At 27.2% G+C, this 23,835-nt stretch overlaps 1 protein-coding gene and 1 long non-coding RNA gene across 8 annotated transcripts in view; one reads left to right on the top strand and one right to left on the bottom strand.

Annotated features, from left to right (window-relative positions):
- LOC126906581 (uncharacterized) overlaps positions 1–23,835 on the top strand; it is an 80,667-nt gene that overhangs the window by 24,831 nt on the left and 32,001 nt on the right. For 6 of the 7 annotated variants that reach the window (XM_050687228.1, XM_050687220.1, XM_050687256.1 and 3 more), the window contains one exon: positions 14,973–15,030. The exons of the other annotated variant lie outside the window; for it this stretch is intronic. The gene's annotated coding sequence lies outside the window, so the exon portion shown is untranslated. The remainder of the gene's footprint in view (positions 1–14,972; positions 15,031–23,835) is intronic. 7 annotated transcript variants of the gene reach the window in all.
- On the bottom strand, positions 7,297–8,384 carry LOC126906746 (uncharacterized). The gene is made up of 3 exons (XR_007704330.1): positions 8,077–8,384; positions 7,694–7,942; positions 7,297–7,545 (listed from the first exon to the last, which is right to left on the bottom strand). It is a non-coding gene; the product is annotated as an uncharacterized LOC126906746 (long non-coding RNA).

Below are 23,835 nucleotides of genomic sequence, written 5' to 3'. Positions count from 1 at the left end.
AACATAGCTATAAATTAATGAACGTTAGCTGTCGACTGTGCAATCTAACTTTGCACATTTTTACTTCGCCATTATAGGCTTTGTTGAACTGCCGACATATTCTTTTATTTATTACAGTGGACATCTAAAACAATATCAGTGCAGATTCCTTTTGGACGTGATAGTACAGTATTAATTTCGGGTAGAAAAATATTAGTTGACAATTTGATTAAAAAGGGCGCATCATATTGTAATATTGATTTACGATTAAACTGTTGACGATGATGAATATAGTTTGTTATGAGATCAGCAGGTTGAAATTTTGTTTTTCCTTTCTGTATGTATAATATAGTTAGGCGGGCGTGTCATTGAAAAAGGACCATTAATCTGTGTAGGTTCATTGTTATAGAAGCCAATACCGTGTTGGGTCTCGCTGAATTGACAAAATAATCGGACCCCAATTAAAACGATACCCGCAGAGTTCAACGCTTACATATTCATCAAAGTTCTTTTTTTCAAAAACTTGAAAGTTTTTTTGCGGATTCCCGTCCGACGTACAGCTTAAACATTTTGAGTATAAAAGAACTTCAATCATAATTCTTATGTACAAATATAACGAATATTTAGTATCTCAAAAATGCCACAACTCGCATTTATACTCGTGACATATGTATTTGAGTTTTTTATATTTTACCGTCTGCAATAGTTTTACTCGGTAAACGCGGTTCACATAGTAGCGATCGCGCCTCTTTAATCGTGTGTGTGTGTGTGTGTTACCGTTATAGACGTCTCGGCGACAGTGACCTTCACCCTAACGTCGTATAATTCGGTACTGCTATTACTTTTTACCACGCCAAGCCGGTGAAATGTTGTCGAATAAAAAAACTTAATACTGCAAACGACATTTAAGAGAATACACCTATAGCGTGTGTATTCAGTCTTGTGCAGCAGACTACTGTGTACGCCGTTTACCAGTAAGAGCGTTCAGCGAATTGATTTCCTCCGGGGCCGCAGCAAAAATCCGACAGCTGAGAAATGTACGGCCGTCGACAATTACAGTCCCATTCGACCATCACGTTTTCTCACACACACCAACTTTTTACACGGCCCTGCAACTGTTCTTTTTACGTCGATTTGTCAGTGTGCGTGTTAGTTAAATTCGCGAACAGTCCTGCGGCGTCATAATGCTTGTTCTTATTATTCTATGGACATGATTCAAAACTTGCACGTAGCTATGTCGGCAAATCATTAACAAATAAAACGTATTGACTATTATGCTACAAGTGTAATTATTATTCCTTATGTAACGGCACGTACGACACTGTACAGTGTCGCCGACAAAACAATAACGTCAATGTTATGAAATAATAATGAAAAACAGTTACGGACCATGACCGCGATTTTTCCATTTAACACGGGCCCTGCAACGCGGAAGCAGTTTGAGACATTTTACAATTAACGCCTATACGGCTGTGCTAATAGGAAATTACCCATATTGCAGCTGCGTTCGATTGTAGTGTACGTGACACATTAGTTCTGTGTTAAATGCGAGTAAACTTTTCCTTTATTGTCGGACAATATCTCGGCAACTGTGCAAAGTCGGTGATTCACTGCAAGTTCAACGTTAACTTCGGTGGTACAGGTGCTCCGCTTCCGGGAAGATAATAATTTGGCATCAAAACTTATTTAATGCAGTGTACGGTAAAACGTCGAACTCCTAAACGATGATTAAACATGGAAATATACACTATTAAGTCTAATAAGCAATCTATTGATTCACTATACACGAACTAAAATTGATGTTGAAATCTTAAAATTTCTCTCATGCGGGCAGAAATATTGTTGAGCAAATTTTATTTTTTTCAAATAACAACAAAACTAAATTGACTAGATTATTTATTAGATAATGATCCAAAAAGAAAATCACTGGCCGATAACAACTATTGAACAAATATTTCAGAAGTTATTAACGTTTTTATCATTTTAAATTTTTGGTTAAACAAGTGGTTCATGATAAAAAAAAAAAAAAATCAATGAAAATTATGTATATATTATGTATACCATATTTTTAACAGGAACTGGTATACATATTTTGTTGGTTCATTTTTCAGCACACAATAGAGTTTCAAGTACACTAGATCCTTTGATTACAATCCTGTGTTTCGGAGTGAACTTTTGAGTATTTAGTTCTTTTCGACAACCACGTAGCCATGTTATGTCCAATTACTAAAATTGTCAATAATAAATCCAAGACTGTATGTGTCGAATAATCTGAATTCAAATAATACCTAATATCCGCCAATATCTTACCATAATTACGGTCAAAAATATTTTTTTATTTAGTTTATAATAGAAAATGGTAAATAAGGATCAACATCCTTGTCATTTATTCGACCCTTATAATACAATATGATTTGCTAAAGTGATAAAGTATTAAAATTTACACTAAACTGCTATAGTTATTAACTAAATCGATTATCATTTACTGACAGTTTTATCCAACCATGAATTATTCTAATCGATTCGACCAAGAAGATTAATGAAACATTTTGACGGTTTAGCACTTTGTTATATTGTATATATTAAAATATGAATGTTTTTTAAACACGTTATCCGCCATTTAAAAATTAACCTCAATAAATAACTTAAAAATAGGTATTTAAAAAAATATCACCTTTTTTTGGGTTAACAGTTGTTTTTATTTTAATACAAATTGATACTTAATAGGACATCAAAAAAAAAAATCAAGTTTAAACTACCTACTACTTTTATATTATTTCAATTAGTGAATTGTTGGAGTGTAAAGTTTAAACTATAATTTTATTATGAGTTATCTTTCAAAGATGATTAAATTACTTTTTTCAATACCAAAAAAATATATTTGATGATTCATGATTTCCTAACGGATGTATGGTTCAAAGTGTTGGGCGGTTGATATGAAAGTAGAGCAGAAAATGAGTGTAGCAGAGATGAGAATGCTTAGATGGATGAGTGGAGTGATTAGAGAAGATTATAAAGGAGAAGGATAAGAAATGAGCATATAAGAGGGAGTATAGATGTAGCGTCAATCGTGGATAAGTGAGAGAAAATAGACTTTGATGGTTTGGTCATGTTATGAGAAGAGAATAATCGGAAGCTGTAAGAACAGTTATAGAAATGAATGTTGAAGGAAGAAGAGGTAGAAGAAGACCAAAAAAGAGACGGAGGGATGCTATTGAATGCAGTATGAGTACAGCTGATGTAAACATAGATGATGTGGAAGATCGTGTTAAGTGGAAGTTTAGGATAACAGTGACAAGTAATTGGGATTAAGGCGAGGAAGAAAAAGAAGAATGATTTCCTAACGGAATTTTCAAGTTGACTTAAATGTAGTAATATTTTTTAAGAAAAATCATCTAAAAATTTGATTTAACTTTGCTTTAAAAATCTGTTTAATTTTATGAGTTTTTAAAAAACATAAGAGGAGTAGAAATAAAAAATGTTATTAAATAATGCATTATTTATTTTTATAAAAATTAATAATTATTTGTGTACAATCTTTACTGTGGTCATTTAACTTCAAGTTGACCTAATAAAAATCATTATTTTCAACGGTATTAAACAAATTTCAACGTTTTATTTATTTTTCAGGGAATTTCCTCGAACTATTTCGTATGACTTTTTTATGTTGCTTGTATTTGGTGTAGGCATAGGTTAATTATTTGGAATTTGTAACTATCCACAGACATTTTTTCGTCAATGTTTATTTAATGCAAGTTATAATAAATTATTGGTCTTAACTATATTATTGCCAGCAATCATTTAGGCTTACGAAGAGTGTTATACATCAACTTTACTGTTTTAACTTTCCTGCTATTTCGCTGTCAATTATTGTATTGAAATTTCTATTCATAAACTTTGTATCAAAATTTATATTATATTATATCTCTATCATATTATACTTTAAAACAATGTTATTGATGTTTTGAACGTCCCTTGGTACACTAGTGCTGAAACTTATGTTCCAAAAGTAACAGCAGTCTTAGCCACTTCATTGATGTTCCCTTATTATGTACTTGTTTTTCCAAAGATAAGTACTAAAATGGCACGCGACTTTTATCGACGTAAGCCATTAGCGGATCGATAGCATATTAGTTATTAACAATGTAAATTTAATAGTATGTAATTAATTTTTCAACTAGTTATTAAAATAATAACAATGCCAGAATCTGACATTGGTATTATTTTAATACATCTGATATATAAAATGTACACGGATACTTTAAAGCTAACAGTATCGTTAAATTTTGGTATAATTTATATGAATAAATTACCCATATGAGTATAACGTATTAAGCATTGAATTATGTATAAATTAATCGTTAAGCGATTTTTGAGGATTATTTATATCTATATTAGTTAGAGTTTTTACTTTAAAAATTAAACCAATACCGTGTATGTTTTCATTTTTCTTAGACTCAATTGAATCCTGAAATAATTACCACAACTGGTTACACTATATATATATATATATAGTGTATATTCATGAATTTTATTTTCCTAGCGTACAAGACAGAAAATTTATCATATTATCTCTTAACCAGATAATGACAAAAAATATGATAATTATGTTTAAATTAAGATCGTTACGTTTACTCTAATTTTATTTATGTTCTTCTATTTTTATAAAAATAATTTCAAAAAGTAATCCTATTAACGAATAATTTCTTATTTTTATTCCTAGCACGGTTAATTTTCGATTTTATTAACTTATATAAAGTAAGCATATTGTGCTTACTTTAGTTTATACTTTTATATTTGCCTGGGATTTTTTGACGTTATCATCATTTCGGTTTTTTTATAATTCCTGAGTCCATAAACAGCATGTACAGTGGCCTACTATACTAACACAAAACATGATCTGTCGATTACCTCATGTCGTTTCATGGTTTGCTTTTTAATGCAATAAAAGAAAACTGCACGAAAAACGGCACGGAAAAACTTCCATTAATTATTATGGCGTCATTTCTTTCATTCTTTTTTTCGACAGTCATGAATGCGGTGTACACGACTTGCATTTTTAATCCCTTAAATTATTAAATAGCTCTAGAAAAATTCTCACATTCTTACAAAACCGTTATTTCAAAAAATTACTTAAATCAAAATTAAAACTAAAGTTTCACGTGATGAGGGTCTCCAGGAAATAACAGTTAATCATTACAGAGTTTCCTAAAATAAGTTAAACTACTAAATTCATTACGTATAACCAGATAAATGTGAACGTTAATAATTCTCTGGAGATAAAAGAATAATAATTGCTTTCAGTAACGATGAAAAACTTTCTATTGGCTAAAAAATAATACTATACTATTCCTTGCGGGATCCTATTTAATTTAAACTCTTACAATCTACATGATGCTAATTATTTTAACGTCTATATAAATAGACGAACTCCATTAAATAAACCTTTAGTACTTTATACCCACGTCTATCTAACCTAAGGGAATGCTTTATGCATTTCTGGGAGTTATGAAGACGTTCTTAATTATTTACCAACAGAATAACCAAGATAATCTATTAATATTTTAACAATGACAGAATTAATATAAAAAAATAATAGTGCGCTATTGTTTTAATGATATTAGAATTTAAAAAATTATTTATTCATACATTTTGTTTATTTTATGTAAAACTTATTTCTAAGGATAGATTTTGGAGTTATTTCCAAAAGTTTAATAAGAGCCAATTTTATTTTTTTATTGTTAAATGAAGAATGGTCTAAAGAAAATCTTGACTAGTCAATAATCAGTTTTATTTTATTACTTTTTAAGTTAATATGATTTATAATAGACGTGGAAGAATTCTTATTTATTGCAATAGAAATAGAGCATCTTTAAACGATACCCCATTCCTTGCCTTTCTAAATCTTTGAAAGCTAATATTTCAAAAATTTAGGAGATGAATTATGAACAACACGTCTGATTAAACAAACAGTAATCCAAAGTATAAATTTGAATGTGTACGTGTCACACTTTTTGGTAAATATTCTTAAAAGAATATAAATTACATACCTATAGATATTTAAAATCTATTTAATGAATCATATTAGTTGTAAAATACTTTAATAATTAATTAATTATTTAATCATAACACTTTTAATCTGAATATTTAATATGCCAATGAAAATAGCACTAAAAAAAAGTTATTGACATAAAAAATTATTTGAACTTTTACTTTTTTTTTATTTGTAAAATAATTGAAAAGTTATTCTCGATATCTCAACATCTCCAAGCGCTGTAGGTATGTCGTAGATCAACTGTACGAACTTACCTGGTACAATAGTTATTTAACATACATGAAATACACTTTAACAAACTTAAATTAAATTTCATCAACATGCCAATTTTTTTTGATTTTATATAAGGTTGTATTTTTATTAAATGTAATTACCAAAATTTAAATTAAGTAAAATTATGAAAATTAGTCAATAATTAACTAAAATTAAAAAAATGTTACCAAAATACTGAAATTATGATGCTATTTTGAATTCTAAACAACTTGTTGCTAATAAAAGTCATTAACCAAAAGAAACTATACAACTTTGTTCTCGTTAATTTTGTTAAATTATTATATGTCAATAATTTGACAAATAACGCCCCAGTAACGCTAAATAACTGTATAATATATATGTCATTCTAAAATAATTACTTCAAATAAATTTACTACAGATTTTTTAAAACGAGATGTTGCAGTTATTTCTCTGCTTATTAACATTTTTTTATTATTATAAATTTTCTTCCTTGTAAAAATGTCAATAAATAAGTTTGATATGACAATAAATAAAACCTAATGTATTCAAATTCAATTAATGTTAGTAAAATATAGTATGTAGATAATAAATTATAAAGGGAAAAATTATTAACTATTGAATAAATAGTTTCTAGTTTACTTAAAAACTATTCAACTGTGATATCAATTAAAAGTTTTCGTTCAACACGCAATTGTCTATCGTGAAAAATACTCATGACGCTTAAGCTCGTACTCTTCTATCCACGTGCATTATAAAAGAGTATCATGTTCAGCTACTATAAATATTGTGAAATTATGTTAACTCGTATAATAAAAAACACCCAGCTCATTTACTGTCCTTTAATTCGTTCTCAACTTAATGAGCGAACACGAAGAATAGCTTTCATAAACACTGCGTTACTATAATTACCATTTCCTATGATTCAATACAAACTGTAAATAGTAGCGAATACCGTCAAACTAAAGTTTCTATAAGAGAGATTAGATTCATCATAAAGTTGATGCTTATAGTGCATTTATAATTAAAACTTATTGTTTGATTTTTTATGACTTATATTATAGAATTATTGATTGTAATACATTAATAAATAATTGACTAATTAATTAATTGAGTAATTAATAATTATAAATTAATCGTATGACCTAAGGAAAATGGTGTGATGCATAGATACCTCAATGACTTGTAATTGAGCTTAAGCTGCTAATCCTTAGATGGATGAGAATTTCAGACAACAGCCATTACTGTACTCCCCAAGTATCTCCGAAGTCACTAGCCATCTAAACGTGAACAAACTGGGTCATAAAAATCCACTGATCAATAATACCATCGATAATAATATTAATAATTAATAATATATTACCCCACTAAATTTAGAGTATTTGTTATTACAAAAAATATATTCGTAAACAAGACCTGAATACGTACACACTTCATTGTTTCATACTTGATATGAAAAATGAAGTATCAAATGTAATTTCATTAATACGTTTATTCTTTCAAAATTAAAGTTTGTTTATAAAATTCTTATGTGGTTTACCCTGCGTGTAATTGAGTGATTTATTCGGGTTATTGATGATGTAGTATACATAATGTGTTCATATTGGTTTCCCTGTTGGTTTAAATTTACTTTCTTGCATGGTTAGCATAAAGGTTTACATTCGCTCATATCAGACCCTACGAAAAATCCAACCATATTTTATTAAATTGACCTATAAACGTTCTAGTAAAATTACTTAAAAAAAAAAAATTATATATCATACAATAATAATTATTTATTTTTGTTAAAGGAAAATAGTTACAACACTTACACTTAATAAAAGTTTAGAAATGTTTTTTCAAGATTCAAGTAATACCTGTGCATGACCTTTTATTCATAATCAAACTCTGAAAATCGTTGTATGTACTTACAGCCGATAATTGCTAACTAAACATATTTAACATCACTCAGTGCAATTACTTGTAAATATATTTGTACTCTACGTCATGGTCTATAATTGTAGTTATTATCATAACAAGCCATGCACATGGTCTGTTAAAAGTTTTTAAGGAATTCTTTTTACTTAATATTCATAAATTCAACAAAAAAACATTTTCTTTCAACTCACAATGTTAGGTCTCAACTACTACCTCACAGTAAAAGTTTAAGTTTTGGCTTCGGAAAAATAATTCTGTACACATCAAATAGTGTTTTGTACCGAACATAAAAAGAACATGGACTGATGACTGTCGTTGGGTTTTCACAAACGGTACGCAAACTGCGGCAAATTAAACTCACGTAAAGTTTTCACCTTGGTCGCAAGTGTAATCCTTGTATCTATAGTTAGCCATGTTCGAAATAAATGAGACTTTTGGGGAGGACATGAAGAAGAAAATGACAAAATAAAACAAAAAATAGAGTATTAAACCGTGGCGCTGCGAAAAAACGGATTCGATTAGAAATAAGAGTGTCACTGTGTTCACTGCAAAACAGAAGAAAAACGACTGTTAAATGAACCATACCGTTAAAAATTACACAGACTTTAGGTTGCGTTAATATAATTTGAAAAAGAAGACCCTTTCCTCCATCCTCTTTTCCAATTCACTTTTTCTTTGAAATGACAGCTTATGTAGTATCATCGGTTACTTATAGGATTTCTTTTGTAGTTCCTTAAACGGGCAAGACAGTTTTTCTTTGAAATAAGACTATCGCTATGGTATCGGCTTGGGTATTATAATTTATAAACGCATCGCCAGTTAAGTTAATACGATTATAGGAAAAGATATACTCTTTTTTTAATGTACCTAAAAGTTTCATAATCTAAGAATTGAAACATAGTATTTTATACATGTATATTTAAATCAATGAACCAAGCAGTTATAAACTTCAATATAAATTCCTATTATCTTTGTTTAAGCTGCAAAACTTTTAAGATTCTTAACAACATAAACAGTTTGAATTTGTGCTCTTTTAGTACTTCATCTAATGCAATCAAGACGAATATTATTAATAACTTATAATCAGTTAAATAAATATAATACAGAGTGATTGTTTAACTATGACTCACACAAAATCTTTGAAAATACAAACATTTTTTTCAGAAGTAAATAGTATCCTGTGTTCAATATCTCTCCCTCGCCTTTATTCCAACTACTTGAAATCCATCCGTATCCTACATTCCATTATTTCCAAAAATATATATATTCCTACCTCCTTCTTTTCCTCTTAAAATTTTAAGAGGTTATTTGATAATATTTCTTATAATACTTGTCCAAAATTTGTTATCGATCAGTGTTATTTTCTAGTTTGTAAGTTGATTAAACATATACGTATTTTTCCATTAAAAAAAAACTAAAATTGATAAACTTTTAAAGAAAAAAGAGGGAAATATGCCCAAATTGTTTTATGAAAATTATAAAGCATAAGATATTAATATCTTCTGAAAAGAAAAAATTATATTATGTTTTATATTATTAAAGATATTGCGTGAGCCATAGTTAAACAATCACTCTTCATTTTAAGATTGACAATCTAAAAAGTTACTTCAAAATTCCATTTTAAACATTTTCTTTTGTTCAACTTTTGATGAACTTTTAAAAAGTATATTTTCCTTGAAACAATTAAACAGTCAAAATAACCAGACGAAATAATTACTCAAAAGAGGTACTTGAGTCCTGTCTGGCTAATAATTTTAAGATTAGTAATTTCTTATTGCGAAGGTTGAACCAAGATACTTCTTGATCTCTTACTCATTTTTTTGATGCGACACTTATGATTATGTACATCCATTGTATAACTCAATCGCACTTTTTTAACTACACAATTTGAATACTTCAACCTTCAGTGGCTTTATCCGCGTGCACTGAATGGCTCGTAAAAAATATAATAAAAAGAAAAACATTTAAGTACGTTCATCGAGAGGGTTGGCATTATTCTCAGTTTTATAGCGGTTTTTTTTCCGCTATAAAAAATAAATGTCAAATACCGAAAAAATTATTAAAAAGAGCCAAATATTAATTAGAAAACTATATTAAACTGTTAAAACGGATTTCTAACTTCTGAATAATTCATACATCTCCGTATACCTATTGTAATACCGTATTAAAAAAAGTTATTAAGCTTCTTTTTTATTTTGCAACTTGTTATTGAAACACTAACACGACTTCTTTCTAAACGACATATAAATGAGTATTGTTTATTTTATTTTTTACACTGTAACTATTGTTGTTTTGTTAATTTTTTGTGGGACTCCTGCGTACAATACAAACATAATTAAATTTAAAATTAAAGTGAATTAAGTATGTAAAAATATTTTTTTCGTACGTGCTTACGTTTCATATATATTTTTTTATTTAAAATATGTCACTTGTTGGTTTTGTCGGTGTTGTATAAAAATACCCAGAATTATTTAAATAGTCAATCTTTTCTAAAAAAAAAAAACACTTTAGATTTATTATTACTTATAAAAAACAAATAAATGGTAACTCACAAAATAACTTAAATTGAAAAAGTTCATAAGTATTTTGACACTATTTCCATCGTTTGAAAATGCAGTTTTAGATGTTTATTTTTACTTTTTGAATTTACTTTTTCAGTAAAAATCTTTCAAATTCATAACCTGTCACTTTTTGATTTTTAGTGTAACCAGATTTTAATTTTCTTTTTATATAACATCATTAGACTAAAGTGAAAGCAGGATTTCCTTAGTCACTTTTTTTTTTAATTTTAATTTAATAAAAAGTATTCTACTGCGTTTTAAAAATATTTTTAAGACATCACATCACTTATTAAAAGCTGATTATACTTACTAGATTCATAAAAGTTTTATGAATTTTCTGAATTTAATTCTATAGAGTGCAACAGAATTTTTTCCTCGACTTTCATTATAAGTTGATCATTATGTTAAATTTAAATTTTGTATTTCTCTTTCTTCGAAGAAAATAAATTCTATTTTTGACTTAAGTTACTTGTTTGTTCGATGGAAAGTAAAACTTACTATTGAACAAATATGTATTTTCTAAAATAAAATTTTCTTTGAAAAAATTCTCTCAATGAAAACAAATCTAATTAGTTTTAAAAAATTTCCAATGAAAGTTAGATATTTTTCCATTATAGGAGTGTATTCGAATTAACAAGCTCTAAAAACTTAGAATTTTACTTTGTTGTAATATCAATGAATATTTTACGTCATTAAGAAAAACTGCAAATAAAAGATTATTAATTAATTATAATTATTCAATTGTTTGATTAAATGTTACATAAAAATAATGACGTCGATTGATAAATCATCAGGTATTTATGTTTATGTTATTTTTAAGATGAATTTAAGTGAATTAGACCAGTCAACAAAGGAAAAATGGCGGAAAAAATTCCCAACCAAATTTTTTTTTATAAAAAGTTGAATTAAGATATGTATAATAACATACTAAAAGTCCTCATTGATTGGAATTGAGCTTTTTTTTTAGAGCCTTGCAAAAGTTCAAAAATATGAGCTTTTTTATTTTTCTCAAAAAATATTTAACTTACAAAAAAAGTTTCGTACAAAAGTTGTTTAGAAGACAATTTTAAACAAAAAAAGTATCCTTTATTTTTTCATTTAAACAAATATTTTTCGATTACTTTTTATCATGTTATACTTACATTAGATACAATGTTATAAATGCATATGTGTGTATGTGTGAGTTTATTTATTTATAGTATCATTAAAGTGTAGTGTATATTAAGATACAACCGATAGAGTAGGTAATTGATTTGACGCTTTATTGTTTAAACCCAACTAAACGCTAAATTGTACATTCCGAAACAACAATTATATAGAAAAAAAATTTTAGTACTCATATTAAATGTAATGTAACTCGAAAAATATTTGTTTAAATAAAAAAATAAAGGATACCTTTTTTGTTTAAAATTGTCTTCTAAACAACTTTTGTACGAAACTTTTTTGTAAGTTAAATATTTTTTGAGAAAAATAAAAAAGCTCATACTTTGAACTTTTGCAAGGCTGTAAAAAAAAAGCTCAATCAATGAGGACTTTTAGTATGTCATTATACATATCTTAATTTAACTTTTTATAAAATAAAAATTTGGTTGGGAATTTTTTCCGCCATTTGCCAAAATTACTCCTTCGTTGACTGGCCCAAATAGAGAAGTAGTTAAATAATAAAACGTTTGCATGGTTGGATAATTATATAGTTGAAAGCAAAAATTGCAACCATAATTTTTATATACTTGTGTTTTATAAAAATTATTTTAAGGTACGAGTTCGATTCAGGATATTTTATTTCTTAAATATAAATTTCGGTTTTTGAAAATAAATACTCCGGTACTTTTTGATAAAAATTAATTTAATCATAGGTCAATCAGAGTCTTGACAATTTTTTTGTAGAGGTGATATGCATAAAAATATTTTACTAGCCTCAATTAGATAAATCTTCATGCTATATTTATTTTCATCATGGGGGTTTTATACTTCCTCCTGTAAAAGCATCCATGTTAAAGGCTTTTACGTCATACATTTTTTTAACATAATATGGGAAGGGAAGCTGGATTCTCACAAAAATTAGCAAAACCCATATGTATTGTTACTTAAAAATATTTTTACGGTGATAAGAAAATCAAATTTAGTCCCATGTTATTATAAAAACTATTCTATACTAATGGGGAGGAAAGTCGTCACTAAAAAAAAATAAAAACATATCTTTTTGCTAGTAAGAAGTAGTAAAAATTTTAATGTAATTTACTTGTATAAACATGTACACGTAAAAAATCTGTTAATAGTTCAATAAAAACAAATACTTTTAAAGGTTCCAGTTAGATTTTGGACTTGGTTTACTTAATAAAAACTCCTACTCTGGATGGGTTTCTAAATATTAAAAAGGATCCGGTTCAAAAGTCAGTTAATAGGCTCTGTTTCAGTTCCTGTATTAAAATTTTAATATTATTTTTGATGAGTAAATCGTATTTAAAAGTTAATGTTTTTAAAATAAGAAACTCTTAAGTTATACGAAAATGGAACAATTAAAAGTTCTTGATAGTGGAATGGATATAACTATATAAGTCATTTATTATTCCTTAAATTATTTTTTCCTAATTATAAAAATATCACAAAATAACTCTCAGTGTTTTTGACAGTGTAATATTATTTATTTAAATTCACTAAAATTTAAGAGTAAAAGTATTTCCGTCAAGTATTCAGTCCATTATAACCGCATTATTAAATTGAATCATAGTATACATAATAGAAATTCTAAATTCTAATTTAAAAAATACAAAAAAAAACATATAAATTTATCCTCAAATTATTTTACAGAAATTTTTCTATATGAAAATTAATGAAAAAATTTAATTTTACAATATCAAACTTGAATAATAAAGTGTTGAAGTTTGGCTTGATTTTTTGGAACCTAATCCAAAATGGCCTAAAAAATAGAATTCAAAAGCGTTTTTTTTTTTTAATGATAGCTATTAATATAGGTATAGGAGTTATTCACATTAATGAAATAGCAACGAAATACCAAATCTCTTCACTAATATTAATACGTAAGTATGCGAATATATCATTTAAATACAAGCTATTAAACAACAAAATTGATAGTCTCAAACTCTTGGAGCAAATAAACTTCAAAACACTTAGACTTGACTCACGTTATCCACCATTATTTCAAATCTGTTTTAACAATAAAAATTATGTAATTAATTGTGTTCTTAATCGTTTGTTATCTCTTTGTAATGCATTTATTGAATTTGATTTTTTTAGCTACAATGAAAATAAATTGAAATCTAGTGTTTTTTAAGTTAACTATGATTTACAAAATTATATTTTAATTACTTAATTGTTATACTTTCAACTCTTGGAAGGTTTTATTAAATAAATAAATAAAAAAATAAGAAGCCGTAAATTATGAATACATTATTAAGTGAAAAGTCATACTTTAAATACTTCCTAAACGATTTAAAAAACAATAATCTCAAATGTAGTTTTAATGGCGAAACGTTCAATTCTTAGTCGTAGGTTCTATTAATTTGATAGGTTCACCTGAGGTCAAGGTTTCCTTTTGACTATCAGGATTTAAATAAATTTATTTTCAAATATTGTTTTCAGTGAAACTTATCGACCACAAATAAATTTATACCTCGTTTCTAGTTATCAAGATCTCTACTTTTTTATGACAACAGTTTCTTCTGTTCTCAATTGTATTTACCTATAGATTGTTACCGGTACATAAACGATTTTTTTGTCACCGTTCGATAAATGTCCGAAAACTTTGTTGAACTTCTCGGTGTTACCTTTCTAGTGGATACAGAGTGGACAAAGTCACGCAGACCTTATGTAAATATGTTTACTTTTTTACTGAATATGTCAGTGTAAATCACGCAAAGTGGATGTGATTTTTTTTATACATTTTTTATAAGACCTAATGGGAAACCATAAGCCTTTATCCGTGATGAAATAATATGGTTGGTGAGTAAAGGGAGTTTGTAATGGTCAGGGGTAACGTCCTCCTTAGGTAAATCGTTCCCTCCGAGCCAAAACCTCCTGGGTGTAATGTTCTTTTTGGTGTAATGTCCTTTTGCAGTGTAGAAACTTAATTGTAAAACCTCTGTTGGTTTCTAATTAGTATGCGATTGTTATTATCGTGCCATTGTGCGCTCAAATTTTATTATTCGTCTACAATACAAACAACTTCCTAAACACTATTAATTACATTTTATTTTTTATTGTTTTAGATTATTTACCGCAAATAACAAAGAATATTTACGTCGCAACTTTTAGAGTTCTCTTCAGGTAAGATTATAAATTTATCCTGAATCTTGATATTTTAAAAGCATAATAATATGTATTAATAAACTCTCACTAGATTGAAAACTTTGTAATCAATGTTTTTTTGAAACGTTATAATAAACGGCATGTTAAGACGAGACAGTGATTTACTCTTATTTTTTCGATTTGATTATATCGTTGTATTTGCCCATGTACCTTTTTAATCATCTTACGAATCCGATAAACATTATTTTGTTTATCGTCACTCTGAGTGTACTAGTATAAAGCTTAAAAAAAATAAATTCTTATTGGTTCAGTAAATTTATATATTGAAGTTCAGTATTTCTTTTTTTTTTTTTTTTTGACAAAACTATTTTGAACTCTAATTTTAACTTGACGTTTTTAGTTTTTTCTTCTTTATATTAAGTTGAGTTAATATTTTAATTAAGTAAAACGATTTTTCGTTGATGACACCCATAAAACTTTATGATATTGGCGTTGAATTAATTGTATCGTAAAAATATTCATGACATTTTATTATTGATCGTTCTATAGATAGTTCAATCGATTTTATAATTTTAGTTAAAAACCTAAGACTTGTATACCTGTCAGATATACTTTGATATAAATTTATCTGGCAGTCGACTGATAACTCTTAAAATAAATCTGAACTTTACTAAAGGCGTTAAGCCAATATTTAGTGTTATAATCCTGACGATTTAAAATAATGAAGTAAATGAAATCATAGTTACAATGAACTCGAATACGATTGAAACTAGCATGATTAAATTTTTTTTTTCAATGGCTTACTGTTTTTTGCTGGGAGAACAAATTAATCACGCAATTATATGATTTATTTTCCTATACCTTTCAAACATTTAGTTAAATTATTTTTATTATTTGTAAAATAATTATAAAATATATAAATTAAGTGAGTTTTATGGCTATTTATAGTTATAAAAAAATGAATAATCTTTTGTTCATTATATTTTTTACTTTCCATATTTAATAACGTGATATTTTAACTGTCTGTTAAAATAATAATTAACTCAATAGCATGAAAATCAATAAAAAATTCCAAAGTTCATTAACTGTTAACTATTTTTTAATAAATAAATATTTACTTTAAAAAGTTTTAAATTAGTTTTATGTTGCTGTGTTAGATAATGGTAATATTTTATTTACCCATTCATTTTTACTTTGTACATTATATAGGTTATTTAGATCTAGTTAATGTTTACTGTTTGCATTTAACTACGATTTACACTCAATACTTTCCTCCTAACCAAACCCAATCTAGTAAATTCAACGTAACGGAGTTGAATATCTCTACTTGACACGATGCTTTGGTGTGCTATAGTACTCCAAACGAGCTGTTTTAACGCCTCCATTTTAAAAGGAAACGTGAAAGTCAAATAGCACTTGAGCACATAAATATACACATTAACCCTTTTTAAGAAAAATAAGAAACAATTCATCTAAAACTGATTTACATATACCCTCTCTAAGGAATATAAAATATAATTAGACATTTTCATCTAAAAGTTAACTAACTTAACTTAATGAAGAAACAATCGTAATGTATGTTTCCATTCAAAAACCATTTAAACTATCGAAACATTTTATTTTACGATATTGATTTTTAAGATATTTATTGATTATAAGTATTATAGTATTTTATACCAGTGATAATATGTTTTACGTAAAGTTCAAGTAGATTATAAACAGTAAAAAAAACTCCTCGACATAAATACATTTTATGAGGCTGTCTGACACTTTTCTTTAGGTATTATATTATTTCATTATTTTTAGTGTCAAAACAATTTCATTTTATTGTTTTAAACTAACCGCCAAACAAAGTAGACTTTATTTTTCTTTTCATTCTTATCAGTTTTGAAATATTACTCATAGTTTTTTTTTATATGGACTTCAAATCGGCGAGATCTTTAAAACAAACATCAACATACGCGTGACTGTAATTTTTTTTCGTACATGTGCATCGATTAAAAAGTGCTAGGCACGCATAAATATTCAAAGCGTATTCTACATAGTTGTTCGTTTTCTTACACGTTTTGTGGCGTTGATAACGCACACATTGCCGCCAATGTTTACAATTCAGACGAAGTATGATTGTTGACTTGCGTTTGAAAAATATAGTAATTTATTTCCAACGAATAGCTCCTCGAGTCTCTCGAATCCAATAATTCAGTCGCAATCATGTGTTTATTTAGTATATTTTATACCCGGAAAGCGTTTCTTAAAAAATAATAATATTCATACCCATTTCTGAATAGTTTTGATTTAAGTGTTATATAGAGTCTTCAGTAAGTAAGGAGACGGGTTTCTATTGTTCTCATTGTTTGTAACAATTAATCTGTTTACTTACTTACTGAGCACTCTGTATGTGATTTACAGTTGTATCCCATTTCTCGAGTTTTTTACTCGACAGAGTCAAGTATAATATAATCTTAATGAGCAAAGCATAAAATCGTATTTTTATAAAATGCACGTTTGTATGAATCAGGCACATAAAAAAACCGTCGTTTGACATTTGAATGTAATATGTAACTTTCGATTATAATTTTGAAAGAGAAACTATTAAATGTAACAAAATATTGACTTATGGTATGCATACTTAATTTGTTTACCGTGCAAAATACATATAAGTATGATTGATTTTTTCTTTTGGGTCTTGCGATAAGTCTTGGACGTCAACATATTCCTTTTAGATTAAAAGAAAATCTCGTTTCGTTCCAATCTATTGACATATTATACCAAAGACTTGACGTATTAGTATAAAGCCTTGTCAAAATAATGTTATTAGTTTCTTGGAATATTATGTTTGCGATTAATATTATTGTTGAAACCCTCCAATACACATCGATTGAGAAAAAACACTAGTGTAACTTTCGTACGTTTGAAGTCAAAATGAAAACGATAGTGGTTTTCACTAAGAAGGCTGTTTGTACCCGCGGGTTAATGCCACAAAAGTCTACATAAGCTCTACAGCAAAGAAAACATTCGACAACCGCAGTCGAGAATTTTCAATATTGCTGAAATGAAAAGGCAAAAACCTGTCTAATCTCTCCCAGTTTTCTTCTGGTTTTGCTGTTTTTCTAGACAGCAATACGAGAATACATCGCCACTATCCGTCGAATGTCAACGTACCCTTGTAACTCTAATAAACCCTTTTGAAAATAACGGAAAATCCTACTGTATAAATAAAATAGAGAGATGTTACAATATATATATATATATATGCAGCCAGCATCTGAAAATTTCAGTAACCATTTAGCAGCCCAGTGCGTTGAAAACAGTTCTGTGCAAAAAAAGAAAATGGTGTGAATATTTTGATTGTTGCATTTATAATTCTAGAAATTTGATTTATATAACTAACAGATAATCTTTTATATACACATGAAATATTACATTTTTATTTTACAAAATAAAATAGATTTATACATTTAAAAAATTAATAAACTTGTTGACTATGCGTCATGTCTACTTACATAATATTATTAGCGTTATTAATTGTTGTGCTGATGTGTTGATATGCATTTAAATTAACAATTGACAGAATTAATATCTTATAAGATAACATGAAGCCGTGTAAGCTTTTCTATTGGTTGCTCTATATCATAGCGAGCTCGCATAAGTTACGTGGTTTCAAAAAAAACAATTTTATACACTCTTTAAAAATATTTTAATGTAGCGGTTTTTGTGCGTTTAAAATAACCGCAACCACAAGCACTCTAATATGGTAGTTTGACCCGAATTAAACACACACGCCTTTCGAAAATTATTAACGTTGTAAGTTACCAAAGCTAATTTCAACGAATTTGGTGGATTTATATCTCAAGTAAAAATTAACACCTTCGTGCACAAGAACTTTTTGCCAAGGTCAACTACAATTGAATAAATTAATTTTTTTTTGTCAACTCAATTTTATTTTGTTAAAAAAAATCTTTTTGCTTGAAAATAAAACAAACATTAAATTTTAAATTAAACAATTTAAAAACATATTGTTAAATATATTTATTCTATCTACCAATGCGTCTCTTAATGTTTAATTATATTTATATATCAGTTAGTAAGAACTTAAATTAACCCTTTAAACATTCTTTGAATTTTAGAGAGCTAAAACTTTGACTTTTAATGTTCTACAATTTTAGAATAGTAGTTTAAACTAGTCTGGTATGTTCAATCTTGTACTTTCATTGTAACTTTCTTTCGTTAGATTTTAACTAAAAACATTTACAGTTGACTCAACTAATTTAGTTCAAATAAACTTAAAAATTTTTCTTTATCTACTGCGACAGAGTATGATAATTTACTATACGCTGTCTTTTGCTATGTATTCAGTATTTTTCTTTAAAGAATAATAACCCGCTTGAGTTGTATTAAACATATTATATGACCTACGTCTTAAAATAAAGTTTAACGTAAACGTTACATGCGCGTTTGTTTAACCGTATAAATTTCAAACATTATATACTCATTTAATTATTAATGTTAATTAGGGTTGGCTAGAAAAAGTTATGCTATCAGCTTTATAAATATGCATATTGTTGATGTTTTATGCTTTATGAAATATTTTAATGCGTAAAACTTCAATCGTTGTGTATTCAAATTGTTTAAAACATTTTATATTAGTAAGAGAAAGACTTGCAAACATTATATTTCTTGTAGGCGCGTTAATTCTTGTAGCTAGAATAAGATGTACGCTTATTGATATAAGTTTTTTTTATAATGTCTTAACGTTTTTTTGCCTCGCGTTAACGCCCTCGCATTTACATGATATGTTCAAAGTAATATTAAAAAACGTCGTGATAGTAATAAAAAATAAAGCTGGCTTTTTGTGAAAGGGATCTTGTCTGGGACCACCGCGACTTTTATTGTTCAACGCGTTATTTTAAACGATGGATATTTATTACCAACTTTATTGCATTTGAAGGGATTTTAATATGAAACAATATTGATGAAAATAAGGAAAATATGATTTGTGGTACCGACCAGGTACTAGAATTACATACAATGTAAAGAAAACGGAGCTTTTTCATAGTTATTTTGGTACCGGAATTTTAGTCAAAGCACTCAAGTATGACTAATCAATCTTAAGCTGAATATTATTGTATTTAGAGATATTGAAATTGCGTTGTAACTTTTTGGTGTAGTTATATTTCAAATTAAAAAATATTATCTTTTCCACTGCTACTGAGTAGTTAATGGATACATACCTTGTTGATAAAATGTTAAGTAATATGTACAAATACTACCTTTTGCAAAGTTATTTAAAAATTGTTGAAGCATTTTTAAACAAGACAGTTTAAAGATGTTTATATTGCATTCGGTATTGGTGTCAATATGACATTATTTAAATTGAATAAACAAAACACAATTTTCTTTTAATAAACTGTCTTCAAAATAATTTTGCATTTATTCAGTGTATCCACTGGCGCTGATTGATTTTTCTACAAAATGTTGTTTTTCAATGTTTAGTCAGCAAATATAATTGTTTTTTAAAATCGTTCAACAACACGCATGCATGCGATATTATTTTATACATCCAATAAATAATATTTGTTTCTATTTTTGGTCCAATGTTAATATTTTCAAGTCTGCAATAGTATTTTGAAATCGATTCAATAGTTTTTATAGATTTTCGTACATATTTTCTAAATACGTTAACGGAACAACGTATTATCTTTCTCATCAGATATACGAAAGACAATTATTCACCATAATATAAAATATTTTTATAAATTTATTGGATTGTATTCAAATTCGTTGTAACAATATTTTTATTGTTATATAAAATACTTTATGTGATATAAGCTTATTATAAACAACATATTTCATGTACTAAAATTGAAGTTCAGCCAATATGATGTTACAAGTACAAATTTAAATATTTAATTTTAAATCGTTTGCTATTAAACAATTTTTCTGTTTTTATACTTTCTTTTCTTTGAAAATAGGTAAGACAAATACAACAAAATCAATTTAAAATAACCTCACCAACAAATAAAGGGACTGTTTACAAAAAATAACTTGGTAGGCACATCAACCACGTAATTCGTAAAACGCAACGCTTTTTTCGATCACAAATTAATATAAAACTTTATTTGCCATAAACAATAGCAATTTTCTAGAATATTTCATCGCTATTATATTTCAATTTCAAACTGTTGTGACACATGATTAGTACAATAATTTTATAGTTTCTTTATATTGTACACGTGTCCTTTTTTCTCCGGGTTCACATATTCCGTGTTTTATATAAAAAAAAATGAACTTCATAATTTAAAATGCAAAAGAAATTATTCTATTGTACGTAATAGAAATTTGCAAAAATATAATTTTAAAATAATATAGAGAAGACGACTTTCGTGAGTTTGTAAAATGATAAAGAATATTTTCAATAATGTTTTTTCTATTTTTAGTATCTTAGCTTTTATATTACTAAAAAGTATATTTGCTTTTATCTGATAGAACAACTTCAACAGTATATGAAACTGCGGGATATTTTTTAGATAGTAATGAAAATTGAGGTTTTCAAGTTTTATAGAAATTAAATTTTTTAAACAATTATATATTTCTAATTGTTCAAAAAAAATATTCTTGAAGAATTTTCAATTATTGATATTTTTTATTTATTGAAAATAGAATAAAAAATTAAGACAATATTGTCATTTAATCATTTAATAATTTATCTTTTTTTTCTGTACTTTTTCAATAATTACAACTGATTTTTCTGTTTATAGTTATAGTATCACTTTGTCGAATGAACCACAATGTTTTTTAATCTTGAGATGTCAACACAGTTTTAACAGTAATCTCCCAAGGGGTATAGAGTAAACGGAATTTCTTACTGATGATTGTAATAACTGTATAAAAAATCAATTTTCCTTTCCTTTCCGAATCTATTGACGATTGTTTGACAACAATAAAACCGTTTTGTTGACACAATTCCAAGCAAACACTTAGTGATTAATCATATAACGTTGTTCAATGAGAAAAAGAGTAGTTCAGGAATAAATATTTCTTTAATAAGCCTTGTTTGAAGATCAGGTGTGATTCTATGGTGAAATGCCTCCTATAATTGAATTAAATTACTTTTGTAATGCAAATAATTTTAACAGCTTTTCTCATATTTCTTTATAAAACTAACACCGTGTTTTTTTTAACGTTAATATTTAAATTTATAATATTTAAGTTGGATTCATTCATTAATTTTTCATCCAAAGACAACGTTAACTTTTGTTGAACACTTAACCAAAATGGGCATATCATTCGTTTATATGATTTTTTTTTGTTTTTTTTTTGAATATATAATAATTACTTTTGTTCAATCGACACTTACGTATACCTTACACATAACTAAATATTAAAATAGTTATTTAATATAATCCCTAATTTCTATTAATAATTTTGTTATATTGCGTTAACTCATTTTAATTTGATTATATAATAAATAAAACAATACCATAGTTTGCAGTGACACTAAAAAAAAAAAGAAAATGTTGTACCTAATCATCAAGTTTTTATGAAGGTCACTACAACAAATATTATTAATGCTTTATTGATAATGATATTAATTTTTTTTTTTATTAATTATTTTCACAATTTATACACATGTATAGATTTTTACGTACGTTTTCATAAATCCTAAAGATTTGACTCGGAATATTATTATTTATTTGAAGTTTTAAAATTCGCAAGTCGTCTCGGCTTTAAAAAAAAATATCGTTGGTGTTTAAATGTTTGATGCTAGTTCTTTATTGGCCATCTCGCGAAATTCAATAATTATTACATCAAATAAATCCAACAATAGGTACGACATTAAAAATGAATTTAACTTACTAATAAATTATTAGCAAAACTATACAATTGCTTGTGCATATAGAACATTGTAGATGTTATATTGCCGTTTCAATGACTGTATCGTAATAGATTTCCCAAAACGCGTGAGCTATTGGTGTTATAGTTTAACCCATCGCTTTCACTCTAATTTACTGTGGTCGAGTCGAGTGCAATACAACAGATATTGGTCAACGCATATTTCATAGTTAATGAGAAATCGGATGCGACAGTAATAAAATCCGGAATACACACGTGGACTATAAATAACACTAAATAAACGTAACAAGAACGTTTGAAATCTGTGGGTAGGCATTTGAAAATATTAAATGTACGGTATTGATACTCGTTAATTTCGCATTGGAAATATTCCTATGCAGCTTACGAAGAATACCTTTTATTCGCTTCAGTGCATACCGTCACTACAGTACTTCAACTACATCTATGATTTGTATGTTTCAATAAATTGTTCGTTCTAATCATTATTTACTATGCTGTGGACACACAACAAACATATTTACATTATGCTTTACAATAAAACCATACGTTGAAGATTTAAACGTATCCCACTTGTATTCGTAATCCATTCTAATTACAACAGTTTTTTTTTCGTATGATCAAAAATCTCTGCTTCTGCCTATATGAAAATATTTCATACATTAACTGAACGATCACTTTATAAAGCCACAATAAAGTATTTTCCAGAACGAAAACAATGTGGATTATATTTTTAATCAATGCTTTCACGTTTGTAAGCCGAACGGAAACGATAACAAACTGCAAATTTCAAATCACGTTTAAAGTGCCTGTAAAAAAAAGTCGACGTTACGTGGCTGTAAGACAATATTATTATTTCTGCCGCGACAATATTAAATTGAAATCACACACGAGCGCATTGTTCGCATGCACAATATATTTTTCTCGGAAACTGAGCTTTTAAAAAAAAAATTTAGCCAAATTGAGATCATT

The sequence above is a fragment of the Daktulosphaira vitifoliae genome, unplaced genomic scaffold (genome assembly GCF_025091365.1).
Source record: "Daktulosphaira vitifoliae isolate Bord-2020 unplaced genomic scaffold, ASM2509136v1 Scaffold_1, whole genome shotgun sequence".
NCBI lineage: Eukaryota > Metazoa > Arthropoda > Insecta > Hemiptera > Phylloxeridae > Daktulosphaira > Daktulosphaira vitifoliae.
Note: the sequence above shows the minus strand (reverse complement) of the source record. Positions and strands in the feature narration are given on the sequence as shown.